This window comes from Protopterus annectens, chromosome 4.part1 (genome assembly GCF_019279795.1).
Source record: "Protopterus annectens isolate FY-2018-M chromosome 4.part1, PAN1.0, whole genome shotgun sequence".
NCBI lineage: Eukaryota > Metazoa > Chordata > Ceratodontiformes > Protopteridae > Protopterus > Protopterus annectens.
The window spans coordinates 1,014,985,739-1,015,002,430 of NC_056734.1; the positions used below are offsets into that span (position 1 = coordinate 1,014,985,739).

The 16,692-nt window shown below is 44.2% G+C and overlaps 1 protein-coding gene across 1 annotated transcript in view; it reads left to right on the top strand.

The window, feature by feature from the left end:
* RFC4 (replication factor C subunit 4) overlaps positions 1-16,692 on the top strand; it is a 1,279,614-nt gene that overhangs the window by 239,514 nt on the left and 1,023,408 nt on the right. The gene's annotated exons all lie outside the window — the stretch shown is intronic.

The following is a 16,692-nucleotide window of genomic DNA, read 5'->3' on the forward strand; positions in this document are numbered from 1 at the left end:
CGTTTATTCCCTCCCGGGGAAGTAAACTATCAGATATTTTGATTGACTTACGTTTGTTTGCACGCTCAGTTTGTTTGAAACTGTTTTATTCTAAGGATAAGGATAATGTTGCCAACATCACTGCCAGTATTCCTTTATATAGGAAGAAAAGCTCTTTCATACCTGTTATGCCAGCTCATATAGATTCTTTTATCAAGTTATGTGAAATTGATTTTTATAAATATTTCTATAATGGGAAAAAGAAATGTTCATTTTTTAATATGACAAGTGATAATATGAAATCGTTATCTAGTTTTAGCCATGATTATTCATTAACTTTTAGGCCAGTAGATAAAGGGGGAGGCATAGCCATATTTGACACCGCTGACTATAACGCATTAATGAATGATATGTTGAAAGCTGACACTACGTATCTTTTAATAGATAGCATGAAATTGAATAAAATTATTAAAACTGTCCAAGCAGATTTGTATGATATGCTCATGTGTTATCAAATATCAGATACTTTATATGAATACTTCTCCATTGACAGTCCTGTAGTTCCAGTAATTAAGGGACTACCGAAGTTGCACAAGGGGATTTTACCCCCACCAATGAGACCAATAGTATCAGGAGCAAAATGGACTACTGAGAACATACCTAATTATTTAGAAAAAACCTTGAGACCGTTAGTGCCATCCCCACAATTCTTAAAGATACATACCAGCTTGTTGAATATTTACAATCTTTGGATATTGAGTTTAGACAAAATAGACATCTTTTAATTACAATGGATGTACAAAGTCTTTTACTTCCGAATGAAACTGGGATAGAAGCTCACGAGAATTACTACAACACAATCAGACTATAAGTGGGGACACAACCATTTTAGTTTGTCAACTACTGGATTTAGTACTTAGCAACAATGTGTTTGCGTTTGGGGGTAACCTCTTTTTACAAACTTGTGGCGTGGCCATGGGGACCCCCTGCGCAAACACATATGCTAATTTAGTTGGGCATCATTGGGAGATGAATTATGTTTTTAAGCACATTTTATTCCAAAAGGTTTTAATTTACAAACGTTTTGTCGATGACATATTAATTGTGTGGGATGGCTCAGCTGAGGAATTTTATAATTTTAAAAATTATTTAGAGACTACTACCACGTTTCTCAGGTTTTCAGTTGAAGCCTCACATTTTTCTGTAAACTTCCTGGACGTCAGTTTAAACATCAGGAGAGGGAAGCTAATAACTACATTGTTTAAAAAAGAATGTTGGAGAAATACAATCTTGAAATATGACAGTATGCATCCGCGCCATACATTTAAAGGCATACTGAAAAGTCAGTTTACTAGACTAAGCAAGATATGTATGGATAAAGATGACTTAAATGGAGAAGCTGATAAAATGGTGGAAATGTTTTTAGAAAGAGGGTATGATTTTGATTTGGTAATGGAAGTTCGAAACAATGTCTTACCACCTGAAAGCTTGATACAAGTTGACACAAAATGTAATTATTATATACCCTGTTTTAAAAATGACATGTACAATTATAATGAGAAAGTATCTTTTATTACGACTTATACTAATGATTTTTTGAACATTAAGAAAATATTATTTAATAATTGGAAGGTCCTACTACTAGATGAACCTACAATGAAAATAGTAGGTGCTACTCCACACATAATTTATAGGAGTAATAGAAATTTAAAATCTCTATTATGTGATAGAATACCTAAGCTAATGCATGATCAACAGCCCCTAAATGATTCCTTTGGAACTTACCCCTGTCGCCATTGTAACTATTGCAAGTTTATTACTAAACATCAGGCTTTTATACATCCGGAGTTTAATTATACTTTTAAACCAAGATTTAGAGCCACATGCGACACTACAGGATTAATTTATTTGGCTACATGTGAATGCTGCAGTGTATTTTATGTAGGACTCACAAAACGGAAACTTAAAAATAGAATATACAATCATCAATACGACATAAAAAAGAAAAATGAATTAAATGCTTTAGCCAAACATGTAATATCTAATCCATCACATTTTTTTGTATTCAGAGTGTTGCAAATAGTGGAAGTTACCGACAGGGGTGGTGACTATATAAATTTGCTTGAGCTGAATGAATTAAAATGGATTCTCAAGCTTAGAGGCCATTGTAACCCAGGTTTAAATAACTATATCACAATAAAATCCTTTCTTAATAATCGAAGATAATTGTATTACTAAGAGGCTATATCTTTAGATTAATTTATATTTATTTATATAATTTATCTTCCTCTCACTTAAAATATTAAAATACTAAGGTTATAGTATTTATAGAAGTTCCTATTTTTCTATATAGTAGTATAATGACTTAAGATAGGTTTTCTTGGTGTTCATTTTTTAAGTATCATTAATGAAGTAAAAGCATGGGTTGATTTTCTTTGTATTTTTAGCAATCTTAGATGCTTTGGACATAAATTAAATTTTAAAAATTTAAAAGTTTCTTTTGATTAAGCCTATAAGGCATTTAGTGTGTTTTATGATATAGATATATATATATATATATATTCTTATATTTTTTATATTTTTATATTTATACATATTTATATGACTATATTTATATATTTATATATTTATATACTTATATATTTATTTATTTATATATATTCATATATGTATATATTCAAATGTTTACAATCTACATTTTATTTTATTTTATTTTAACATATCAAAAGTGATCTCATGAAAAGATCAAAGTAACCAGAGAACCATACAGTATGTATGAGCTACAAAACATTATATATCATATGTATGAAATGAAGTATATTTTAACAAAGTTTTAATATGACTTCAAAAATGTGTGTTAATGCAAATAAATAAGTTTGTATTTATTATTACGGTTTTTAAAAATTTTTTATTGTTTCATTAATATTCTCTAGTTAAATGAGTCAATGCTTTGTGTTATGTCAGCTTTACAACCTTAAGAGAGCTCCATATGGAATGGTTTACCTCAATCAAAACAATTGTTAATTGATTAATTGAATAATTCATTTAATTATTCTGGGCTATGCCTCCCTATAAATAAGCAGTTATTTTTCATATCAAATTGTCTGAAGAAGCGTATCGTAGTATACGCGAAAGCGCTTACTGTTTGTCTGTTTTATTAATAAAAAGTTTAAGCAACGTGGAGAGTCGGAAGTTTTGTTTTGCTTCATTTTAACCTGGAGGTGTGTGTGTCCTCCATGAATATGTGGAGGTGTGTGTGTCCTCCATGAATATGGACACACCCCCTCCCTTTTTGTTTTGTCCCGAGTCCTGGGGCCAAAACGCATGATACGGGGTATAGCCTGGTACCGCTGGAGTGCTCTCAGGAGCCTTGAACCAGGTTCTCACTTACTGCACAGACATTGAGATTGGTAGAATATGTACGTACAGATATATGTAATACACACATACATATATAGATATCTGTAGAGACTTATACACATACAGATAGATCTGACTGACAACAGATATGTCTGTACATGACTATCCCTCACTCTCTGTCCCACCCCCTCACACTCACACTCACCCTGTGTCTCTCTCTCACTCTCTCCCCCTCTCTCCCCACATCTATATGTATATATCTACATCTATATATACATATTATATATACATATATACCACCAGATATATATCCATATACAGATATAAATATATCAATACATATATATATATATATATATATATATATATATATATATATATATATATATATATATATACATATATAGACTGTGTGAGGCACATGTGTGCAGATGTCTTGCTACAGGTGCCTGGTGTCACAGGCATGGAGTGAACACCAGTGTGGATACTGGAGTACCATACCCCATTCAAAAACACTGACACCAGTAACCACCACATATGTACATTCCTGCCCACCACTGCATGTGTCAGGGGGGAACAGGGTCAACAAGTGTACAATAGGCTCCACATCGATATACACAGTGGCACACTGGTCCTGTAATACCTGTATATGGAATGTGTCAGCGGACATGGTGTGTCAGCTATGGACATGTAGGTCACTGTACCCCTCCACACCCCACACTGTCCTACACGGTATGTACCTCCCATGACAGCTACAGATATGGTGAAGGACACAGACATATGCAAGTAAATGTGTCAATGCACTCAAACACCACAGAGTGCACACAGACTACCTACATAGAGGTTACCACTGCTGGATATACATAGTTTGTTCACACCCATGACCGTTGTCTACCAACCATGGTAACACCTCCAACATCCACAACACAAATTACCTATGTCTGTCGTCCTTGTCACTGCAGTATAGAGCACATGGTGGAGGTACGGGACCCTACCCACAGATATGACATACCCTGTAGTAGACCACACAGAATTTAGAAGCAAGGCTCCCCATGAGTAGATGTCAGACATACCACTGCTGAATGTTATGCTGATAGGTAATATGCCATATGAGTCACCCTGTTTAACTGTTTGTAAGGAGTAGGTACGATCATAACACATGTGTCACAAGGGGCAGGGTAGCATAACAGTATGCTGCTGTAGGCCCAGGGCCAAATGCACACTACCTACCTAGGACACAATGCACACCCATGAACACATTGCAAACGGAATATGTGAGGTGGAATGAGTGTGCTAGTGACTGGGTGCATGTTGTGTACTGGTGTGATTGCTCACCATGACTGTCTGTCTGTCATGGTAGTGTGTGTCCTTGGTGTGAGGCCAGAGACAGGTGTGTGGGGTATTGCGATCAACACATACTACATTGCCATATGTTGTGCTGTGTTACCCTATATGTCACTGTGGTGTAGGTAGGGTTATTGCAAGTAAGAGTAGTGTGCATTACCAGTGAAATGTGTAATGTGCATTGTGTGCGGTGCATGGGCTGATAATGTTCCCCATACAGTACCTTGATTCAAACCCCCAGTGTGAGGTTGTGTATTGTACCTGAAACAGTGCATTGACTGCTGCAGTATACTAGTCTGTTGTATGGAGTGTGCCAGGTACTGTTGCACAGTTGTCGGATGAGCACTGATATCTGGTCATGTACATGTGTATCCCCCAGTAGACAGACAGATGCTATATATGGTGCCTAAGTTATATCACTGCAGTCAAGTATTATGTGTATTATGTGTGCTATAGTCTGCTGATAGATATTGCTGACATATTTCCCTTCTCCTTTTCAGGGCCATGGTTCACCAGCAGAACCCAGTCTACTCCGCTGCAGAGGAGGAGGAGATACACCAGAGCCTGGTGCGTGATTTTGCTGTACTCTTTTCCCGCACCAGCCAGAACCAGCAGGAGAGGGCTGCACTGTGGCAAGACCTGGTCCATCGGGTAAATGACATAGGCACACATAACCGGACATATGAGCAGGTACGCCATCACTGCAGTGATTTAATTAGAAATGTCCGTCAGCATGCGTCGGATATCCACAGGCAGCAGCTTGCCACAGGTGTTGGGGTGGCTAGACATCCCCCCCTCACCAGACTGGAGGGACTACTCCTGAGTGTTGTGGCTCCAGCACAGCAGCAACAACAACAGCATACATGTGTAATGATGGAGGCTGGAGCCACACAGCAGCAGGACACAGAGCATGCAGGTAACATGCCATGTGTATAGTTGGCCATTCTGTACACTGTTAGGTTATGCATGTGTGGGGTGTGTCCTTGATTTGTAGCTGTAATCTTGGTAATTATTGTGCATTAGTGATAACCTCATTATCTGCAGAACACCTGTGGAAGCTAACTGTTGCACTACTGAACTGTATCATGCCCACAGTATCAATGGCACAGTTGTGCCCACTGATGATAAATGTCTCTTTTCTGCAGGTCCCTCTGGTGTAACAGCAAGGCAGCCTATCTATGCTGGTGAGTGTGTAATACCATTACCTTCACTACTCTGTATACTAATAGTAATAATAGGCTGAAGCAGTAGTGCTATGTGTTTGATTGCAGGTGTGTTTGTGTCTGTGGGTTGATATCTCATATACTGAGGTGTGTGCATGTGTGCATGTGTGCATGTGTGCATGTGCCCATGTGCGCATCAGTGGTGGCATTGTGTACACATTGTAAACTGTGTTTCCTGTCTTACTCCCACAGGTTCTGGTACTGCTCTGGTGTTGTGCAGCAGGGAGCCCGAATCAGCTGCTGTGGATAGTGATAATGATGATACCTGTGTAATGGCACAGGTAGGTGTGCCAGGGTCTGTCATTGGTCAGCCAATTGACACTACACAGCTGTCGACCCCATCAATACGCACAGTCATCCTGCCAATACATCCTTTGTCACCAATGTCCCTAAGTGATGGACAGGATACAGTGGGCATTGACCAGGGTAATGTGGTACCGGTGGCACATGCATCCCCACACTGCAGCCATGGCCAGGGCCCTGACATGGTACCACACAGGCAGATGTCCATGGGTTCTCGTGGGAGCATCCGTGGGTGTACCACCCCTGTCAGACGTGCCCACAGAGGTTTTTCAACCCCAGCTATGTTTCGGGCTGTAATGCAGGCACAGTCACGTATGGAACGGTACACCAGACAGGGTCTGAGGGAGCTGAGAGCATGTCGCACAGCCATGAGTGACAGTATGCGTGATGTTGTGGCTGCCATCCACAACTTCACAGAGGTCATTGACAGACATTGGGGGGACACATTAGATTTGTTCCACAACTATATGTCCATGAGCCAGGGCAATGGTGGACAGTTGAGGCATCGATGTGGCCGTATGCCAGCAACAGCAGCAGCTGGCAGCCATCGCAGATGACAACAGGGCCGCAGCCGCTCACATAGTGCCAGCAGCAGCCCCAGCAATGCTGGGTCTGTGCTGTCATTGGACCGCCCCAGGAGACCACGTGCACATGGCGCTGGACAGTCCCAACAGAGACCTGTCTCCAGTCAACAAACACCTGCTTCTGATGACAGTACCCAGTCTGGCTTGGTACCTGATACGGTCCATAGCACCCCTGCCAGGCACAGGTACTGTGTCCGTGGCCACAGACAGTGATCTGTATGACCTGGCAGGTACAGTCTGTGGCTGTCCACAAACACCTGTATATGGCAGCCATGAGGTGGGACTGTGTGCATTCATACACATATGCAAAGTGATAACACCTAGGGCTACCACATACACGCACACACTGCATCAACATTGCCCCATCTTGCACTGCTGTCCCTCACCAACACACACACACACACACAGACATGTCAATTGGTTGTATCAGTGGCAGACTCAGGCATACCAGGTACACACCCTGTGCATATGATGAAACTGTGCCACCTCCTGCAATCTGTAAAATCGGTGCTGGAACAGGTTAACATGGTGCTGATGCACAGGGTGACTACATAGATGTATTGTAATAGTATGATGTTGACAACAGTACAGTGTAATTATAGCATTGTGGGTATATACCAGCATGCCTGATGCAGTTACAGTATAAATGTCATTGTATTGTTTTGTACACTCATAGTAATTACCACAGTGTTCTGACTGCACATCTTTGCATACTGGTGGTGAGGCTGTGAAGGGATGGCCACCTACATAGGAAGCACAGGGGATACAACAATGTACATATTGATACTCAGTGATGGCCATGTCAACTGCAAGTTGCATGCTGTCCACACACGACTCTGCAATGCAGATGTTTCAGGATGTTGATATCTGTGCAGTACTACTCAACAGGTTCAAGGCTCACAAGAGCACACTAGCACTACAAGGTCACACCTCATACCATGCATAACAGCACCAAAACACAGAACTAACTATGACAGGAGGGAGAGTGTCCATACATGTCAAGGATACTGTGGTGCCAGGACAGGTAGCATACATCATACTAAGTCTTGAACTGCTGAGTGAGGGCTCAGTGTCTGTTATCTGACATGTGTATTATTACAGGTATGAGCACTTGGGTATCAGGCCAGTTATTCAACATTACGAAGGTACGTGGTCTATACACTTGTGGGGGGTGCGGCTGGACCCAGCCCGTCTGACCTGGGAATGTCTGGGTACTGGCTTAGAGTGCCTGCATATATGCACTGTTACATACTGGAAGTTGTACACCTTGTTTGTTGTAGCATAATCTACATACAGGCCTGCTGACTGTAGCTTTGTCTGTATGCATGTTTGCCTGTTATGTTCCTGAAACACTGATTCCACCTGCAGTGCAGATATACAGTGCCTCTGTGGATCCCTAGTGACATCTGTGTTGCTTACTGTACTGATGTCCATGTGTCACTTGACAGAACGACACTGTTTGTCCTGTTTGCATGTAGCTTGCCTGTAACACATTGCATATGACTTACCTCACATTTGCTCAAGACAGCATTCATATATGCCAACACTAGCAAATCAGGAGCACTACACCCTCACATAGTCACCTTGAGTACCTTGTTCCCCATTGGCCCTATGTGTCGTTACTTAGTATGGGAGTCACAATGCTATGGTAGCATGTGCAAAGGTCACCTGTCGATCTACTCTCAGGTCCAATTGGTGAATCTGTGAGTCATGTGGCAATGTTACAGCTGCCTCATGTACACAGACAACCCTCTCCCCTTCCCATACATGTACAACACATGTGAGAGATGCAACCACATAGCCAAACTGGGGGCTAAGCTCTGTTTACACAGCACTGGCATTCCCTGTCAGGTGGAGTGGGATACTAAAGTGAATACAGTACCAGTCTCCCATCGACCTGCCACGACCACAATCCAAACACAGAAACACACAGGTACATTATTGGGCTCTCAGAATAGCATCCTGCCTGAGCAGCTGACACCTGCAAAGCAGACGCACAAGCAAACATTACACCAGAGCAGAGCACATGCAACACATAGCGCACAAAGCCTGTGTGCCGAACAGTGTCAGGCCATACGGCTAGACAACACACCTGCTACGGTTGTATGAGGTACCTCTATTGTCATGTACACGGTGGTCCTGCTCCCAGGCTGAACAAGGTAATGGTCATGCTGCGCTGCCCGTCGGGCACTATGATCCACCACATAACACAAGCAAAGTGGTCACTCCAAGGCATGTAGAAGTATGACTCAGTCATTGTCTGTGCCAGTGTGTATGACCTCTGACGCACCTCCCTGGACTACATGTTAGGGGACATAGAGTGGCTCTCTGAGCTTGTGGCACAGGCTGGTATGACCCTGGCCTTGAGTAGCACCTCACCCTCACCATGAATGCTGCCACAATATGTAGACAGGATCATCGGTTTCTGCACTTAACATATCTTTCAGTGACATCCAAAGGGGATCCAATGCCTGTCAGTTTGGGATTACATGCTGGACATGCCACATTGCTTTGCTTGGGACAGCTTGCACCTGTCACCCATGGGCCGTTGCATATTGGCAGAGGCTGTTGCTACACACATAGTGCCTTTGTATGCAAGGCTGACATTACATAGCCACCTATACAGGTATCACACGGGATGGCACACTAATAGCAATGCTACTCAAAAGCAGCAGTGTAAACCTCAAGATGCATGCAGTGGAAACTGCCCTTAGCATGGGGTACAGCAATATCTGTGAAGTAACAGGCTCCTGGTACAAGGCTCCCAGGTGCACACCATCAGTGCCAGGTCATTCCTGATACCATGCTTGTCATCCCCTACACATGCACCAAAACAGAACAGGGGGGATGTATCCAAAGGCACCTCAGATACACACACCCCCAGGTTGGTGGCACTGAACAAAGCATCAGAGCCTCTCCATGTGCAACACACAGTGGGTTAGACTGCCTTCAGGTTCATAGCCTGGCACACACCACACTCCCATACCCAGGAAACCCACTTGGCCTCCCTGACAACACTGGGAATATGACGGTCTCTACACACACCATTATATGGTTGTACTGCAACTACCCAAACATACAGTGCGAGCATTATTCTAGGTCTTTGCACAAAGCATCAGAGCCTCTCCATGTGCAACACACAGTGGGTTAGACTGCCCTCAGGTTCATAGCCTGGCACACACCACACTCCCATACTCAGGAAACCCACTTGGCCTTCCTGACAACACTGGGAATATGACGGTCTCTACACACAACATTATATGGTTGTACTGCAACTACCCAAACATACAGTGCGAGCATTATTCTAGCTGCAAGACCCTATCTGAAGGTTTCTTATCATTCATTCCTTGCATTGCTATGGAACAACTTGTTACCACTCCCACAAGTGGTGACAACATGCTGCACCTGTTCATCACCAACATGTGGACTATATGCTCCAGACCAATCATGTATCCCTCGCTGGTGGGATGACACCATCTACAACCCACACTGAATAGTCACATACCACATGCAGCCCCTGCATAGAACACCACAGTCATACAGTTGTCTGATGCATATTCCATGTATTCACATGAGGCAGGCTTCGGACATGGGAACTCTTGCAGTTCATAGGTACATATGTGTAGGTGGCACACACATACATCATGTGTGCATTGCCATTACTGATATAATGTATGTCGTGCAATATTGGGAACAACACCCCACACACATGGACAAACTGTGTGACAAAAATACACATGGCATTTGTAGGATACAAACCCCTACCTAACTATGTTAGATCACTTGTGAGAGTCACAGTAGCAGAGTGTACTATTTTCATTACTGGGAGGATTGCTTTCTCCTGCTTTACTTATAGGGTGCTGACATCATCAGTGTTTAGACAGTGGAATATGCAGCATGTGTTGTGTTGTAATAGTTGCCAAAAGGGACATTTCTCATACACATGGAACTGCACACACTACTCCCCCACACACAGTCACACACACACTGGGCACTTGCAGGATTCAAACCCCTACTTAACTATGTTATGACACTAATGAGAGATGCATTAGCAGAGTGCGCTATTTGCATTACTGGGGGGATTGCTTTCTCCTGCTGTACTTATAGGGTGCTGACATCATCAGTGTTTAGACAGTGGAATATGCAGCATGTGTTGTGTAGTAATAGTTGCCAAAAGGGACATTTCTCATACACATGGAATTGCACACACTACTCCCCCACACACTGAGCACTTGCAGGATTCAAACCCCTACCTAACTATGTTATGACACTTGTTAGAGACGCAGTAGCGGAGTGCGCTATTCACATTACTGGGTATAATTTCAGTTCCTGACATATGTATAGTGTGCTGACATCATTATGGATGAAGAGGTATGTACATCTGTTACTATCCATCAGTAAGGGGGAGAACATATCTATGCATTAACTTTGCACAGGCACAGTGGCCTACTGTACTGTGGAGGCAGATGCCAAATACACTGTGGATAGCCTTCTGTATTCCCTAGGGACAACAGTCAGGTATTGCACTCTACGGCCATATGTTTACCTGTCAGATGCAAGTATCTGTTGCTCATATACTGCTTGTGGGTCTTTATTGCCATATCCTTCCCTATCTCTATAAACAACGTGTGTACTGTGGGAGATGTTTGCATATGAGTGGGATGCAGTACTTTACTTATGTCTCTGTTGTGACTTCACTGTGTGCACTGGGCAGATGTCTGTATTGTGGGAGGTTCCTGTGTTAACACATAGAAATGCCGGATTTGTGTGTGCAACTGCTGAACTGTGACATGGCCTAAGTGTGTAAGCATGCCCAGTTCACAGTTTGTATGGCTTCTTGACTGCCACATCTCAATTATCTAAGTGTGCAAGCATGCCCAGTGTGATCTTTCCTTATGTTTGGATCTGTGGACCACCACATTTCTGTTTGTGTGTGGACGCCATCTATATATCACATGTACAGTTGAGTGTTGGACATCAGGTTGTGTTCTTACTGCCCAACTGCTGTGTGTCTGAACCTAACAGGCATTATGCTGTGCCTGCAGGGTCGCCATGGGATAGTTTGCATACAGTTGTCATCATCCTTTCCTGCTGACCAAACAGTTGTATTGTTGTATAATGTACTGGTGCAAAATCTTCACTGTGGTGGACAGTATAATTGGTTTCAGTCCTATCACTGCTTGTAATGTTTATAGTGAGCACACCAGACTGGTTGAGGGCCAGTTGTGCAGATATGACCATGTTGCATTTTGTTCAGATATGGACAGCTTAGTACATGATTGTCCGACATTGTTAATGTATTCCACAACTTGTGTGGACAGTGACAAACAATAGCCATGTGCCCTAGTCCATTTGTACTGCTAGTCAGAGAGTGTTTGTCCTTCAACACACATTTACTGGTGTTTGCCATGACATATGTCACAGTTAGTGTGCTGTGCCTCTGTCTACCCGTGACATACAGGTGATATCCAGGGTACACCTACCATCTCCCATCCAGTCATCATGATTCCTCTGGATGACAGTCACTGAGGGACTCCCTGGATATCCTGTAGTGGGAGTTTAGTCGTGAGTGGAGTGAGCTTCTGGGTTATGGACCAATCAGTACAGCATGTCCTGTTTATGTCTGTGCTGGGGTTCAGGCCTGTCAGCTGCATAGGTCACCAGCATTCAGTGTTTACATGGTGCCAAATGTCCATTGATATCAGGTTGGTCATGGCTCTATACATCAGGCACAGTTCACCTCCAGCCAGGCAGTATGGCACTGTGTGGAGCTGCAGTTTCTTTACTCAGGCGACACATGGCATCTGTTACAGCTCTGCGATCCTCCTGGTGGGGTATTTGTGTGGTCTTTCCAGTTGCTGCAGGTGTCTGCTACGGTACATCCCTGAAGGGCCATTGTACACAATTGTGAGGCTGCTGATGGATGACTGGAGAGGCACATTGACTACCCTAACCAAGCTGTGCTTACCTTCATGATTAGGTGGGTATATGGTATGTTTCTGTAACCACTACAGACACATGGTTGTCACATGCAGGATATCTATCACCTTGTGTCCCCAGGTCTCTTATTGCTCCTGATGTACTTACTGGGTTAACACCTATGTGGTAATTTCTGGCCATGTACTGTGTTTCCACAGGGGTTGACTATACACTATTCTACATTTAGCTTGTTGACATGGCTGTGGCACCACTTGTGTGTTTCTATGTGTGCCTTTTGTAGGTTGCTTGTGTCAGCTGGAGGGTCCGATATGGTGGCCAGTTTGTAGTCCTCTGCAAACCTTTTCAGACAGAGTCCTTCCATGTTGGCCTGTACCTATGTGACATATATAGCATACAAGAGGGGTCCCAGGACCATGCCTTGTGGGATGCCAGTTGTACCTGGTTTGCAGTCTGCCATGGCTACAGCATGTCTGCCAGGTCAGTTCTGTCCTTGAGCCGGTTTGCAACCCATCTACTTGCATAGGGGTTTATAGTTAGGCTGGTGAGCTTATCAGTACCGCCAACTAGGGTATTGTATGAAAGGGTTTAGCAAGGTCCAGATAGGCTGTGTGATCAACATTCCCCACATCACTGGGCTTGGTGCATGTTTCACATGTGTCACACATGTGTACGGGGCAGGATCTGCCCTATGACAGCCACGCTGGGTAGGGTCCAATGTCTGTAGGTACCCAATCTCGTTAGTCATGGGATCCATGATCATCCTCTCCATTAATTTGCCAACCTAGATATTCGGGGTTGAGGGGTGATAGTTTGCAGTATCCATTCAGACACCCCCTTTGTGGTGTGGGACCACTGTTGCTATACACTGCTCTTTGGGTACATATCCTGTGGTAGGACTGATAGTGCACAGTAATGCTATTTGCTGTTCCATTCTTTTTACAGTACTTGTTGGACACAACCCAGGACACCATCTGGTACCATTGATGCTGTGTGCTGTGCTTTGTGGATGCTGGCTGTTACCTCAGCATCTGCAATGTCGGGGGGCCAGCACTCTCAGGGGATAGATATTTGGCAGTTAGGTGCTGGTGGGGAGTTTGCAAAGAATCTGTTAGATAGGATGTTGGCAATGTGTGTGGGTTTGGTGTATTGTTTGTGATATTAGAGTGCTGCAGAGCATATCTGTGGATTATCACCATAGTTCCTACCATCAAGTAGGACAGCTGTGTAATAATCCTTTGTGTCCTGCACAATTTGTATCATCATAGGTTCATAGGTTCATACTAGGCTATCTGCCCTGGCCTTGTTTGAGCACGGACAGACTGTGTGTGGGTCTCAACACCCCTTGCAATGTGCATATTATGCCCACGTAGGGTTTACTTTCCTAGATGTGACACAGGGATGGCCCCCAGTGTACACCTACTATCTCCCATGCACTTCAACGGATTTCTCTTGTTGAGTTTGTGTGTGGAGCTCAGCCTATCATGGACTGGGATTCTGTTCCAGAGTGTCCTGAGCCTCTGGGTTATGGATCTGTCCCTCCAGCACATCCTATTAATCTATGTGTAGAGGTTCAGATATCTCACTGTGGTGTGTCTGCTGGATTTGGGGTTTATGCAGTGGAGCATGTCCATTCATTCTGGATTGGACATGGCCTTGTACATCAGGCATACATCACCTCTGACTGTGCAGTATGCTTCTGAATTAGGCTGTGGTTTCTTCAGCCAGGCTGCAGATGTCCAATGTATGGATCCTTTATCCTGTTTGTGGGGTACATTTGGGGTCTTTCTGACTGCTGCATGTGTAAGGTAAGGTACATGCGAACTGGGGCATAGTTGTCACGTATGGGCCTGATAAGGGAAGGGTATGGGGTCACAGTGACCTCTGTAGCTCTACATGTGCATCCTTTCATATTAAGGTTGCCAATATAGCAGGTCTTCCTGGCCACCTTGGCAATGTGTGTGTCACATGACAGGTTACCGTCCACTTGTGTCCCTAGGTCCATGATTACTTCTTCCATACATAATGGATTGCCACCTATGTCATAGTTTCTGTGTACCTTGTTTGGTATTTGTTGGGACATTCATACTCTGAAGTGTCTTCAAGAAGGCTGGCTGGGGTACCTGGGTTTGTGTGTGGGGTCTGTAGCAGGCTTCAAACAGGTACACAGTTTGAGACAGTGTTACTTGCCCGTGGATAGTCCATGCTGCTTCTTGCTGTGGTACCAACCTGGGGGTGTGGTTATTCTTGATAATTACTGGTAGCCACACTCCTATTGTCATGTGTTCCATGTTTTAGAGCAGTAGAGCATGGTATGAGGCATAACCTGGTAGTATTAGGGTGCTCTTCTGGGCCTTGCCTAGGTTTCTGTTACAGAACACATATTACCATTCTCCATGCTGTGGTGGGTTTGGTCTGCATACACCTTGCAGGTTAGACTTCTGGCATTGGGTAGCATTACTTCCAGGTTATAATCCCTTGTGCTACCTATGTTGGTGGGTTTGTGTTTCCAGACTTACCAATTCCAGGCACAGTGGGAGTAACAGCAGCCTTTGCCAGTATCTAAACAGCCAGGTGTACTGGGTGCATGCCATCCCTAGCAGGTGGGGCATCATGTCTTGCTCAGCATGTCAGCCCAGGCTGTCAGCCATGTGTTCCCCCTTGCTAACAGTAATACCTCAGCCAATTATTGTACTTGATCTTGTTGTCTTCATAGTGTGGCATCATGCTTGGTGAGGGTGAGATGTTAGGTTGGGTCTTCATGTTTGCATATACTAGATGGTGTTACATTGCTTAACACATGGCAATCATGCCTCAGGTGGTGCTGCAGGGCTGCCTCTGTCGGATGCACATACTACACTCCCTGTACATGTTTGAGAGCAGGTTATGTCATGTTAGGCATCCCTGTTACTATATGAGTGAGTCAGAGAGGGGGGTATCATTCCCAGGGTTCCTACTGAGCCAGTGTATGTGCTATGCGTTGCCTCTTTGCCAAGGCCAGGGCATACTGGGCATGCCTCCTTCTGCCTACTGGGGCAGGCTCAGGTTGTTCCTCCTCCGAGTCACGCTCTGCCTGTGATGGCCTTGGCAATGGTGGGGGGCTGTTTGTCCCAGCCCTATGCTGGTCCTGCTGCAGCTGTTTTCGCAGGATCATATTATGTAGCATAGCACATACCATGACAATTTGGGTACATGTAGTTGGTGAGTACTGCAAGGCTCCACCAGATGTGTCCAGGCACCGGAACCGTGACTTGAGCAGCCAAACACACGCTCTATTACATTACGTGTTTGTGCGTGTGCCTCATTATGGCGTTCCTGTTCAGGTGTGTGTGCGTTTCTGATGGGTGTCATCAGCCACGACTCCAGTACATAACCTGCATCCCCCACTAGGTGTCCATGTGGGATGTCCCCAGTGGCAAATGTCTGGTACAGCTGCATCAAATGCCAGATATGGGAATCATGGTAGCTCCCAGGGCAGCAGGCACACACATTAATTATTATGCCCATGGGCATCACCCACGACCTGGCAGTTGATGGAGGGGAAGCCCTTGCTGTTAATGTAGGCCCTACCCTGCTCACCGGCTGGTGCTTTGATGCGTATGTGTGTGCAGTCTATTGCACCCACTACCTCAGGGTATTCCGCAATTTGCTGGAAGAGACGCATATTGCTGGCCAATACCTCACGGGCATTGGGGAAATATATATGATCACCGACATGTGCTGACATGGCATCCAGGAACTGGTGCAGTACCCTGGGAGGCTGATGCCTGTGATATCCCCATCGTATCACCAGTTGGTCTCTGGAAGGTACCTCTTGCTAGTATTCTTAGGCCAACACATACCTTGGTTTCCACTGGGATGGGTTCCCCTCTGTTGGTTCTGTGTGTGAGGCGTGGCCTGCACAGCTCAACAATTTGCTGCAGGAGGTCTCTGTCCACTCTATAGCGCTCCACTATCTCCAG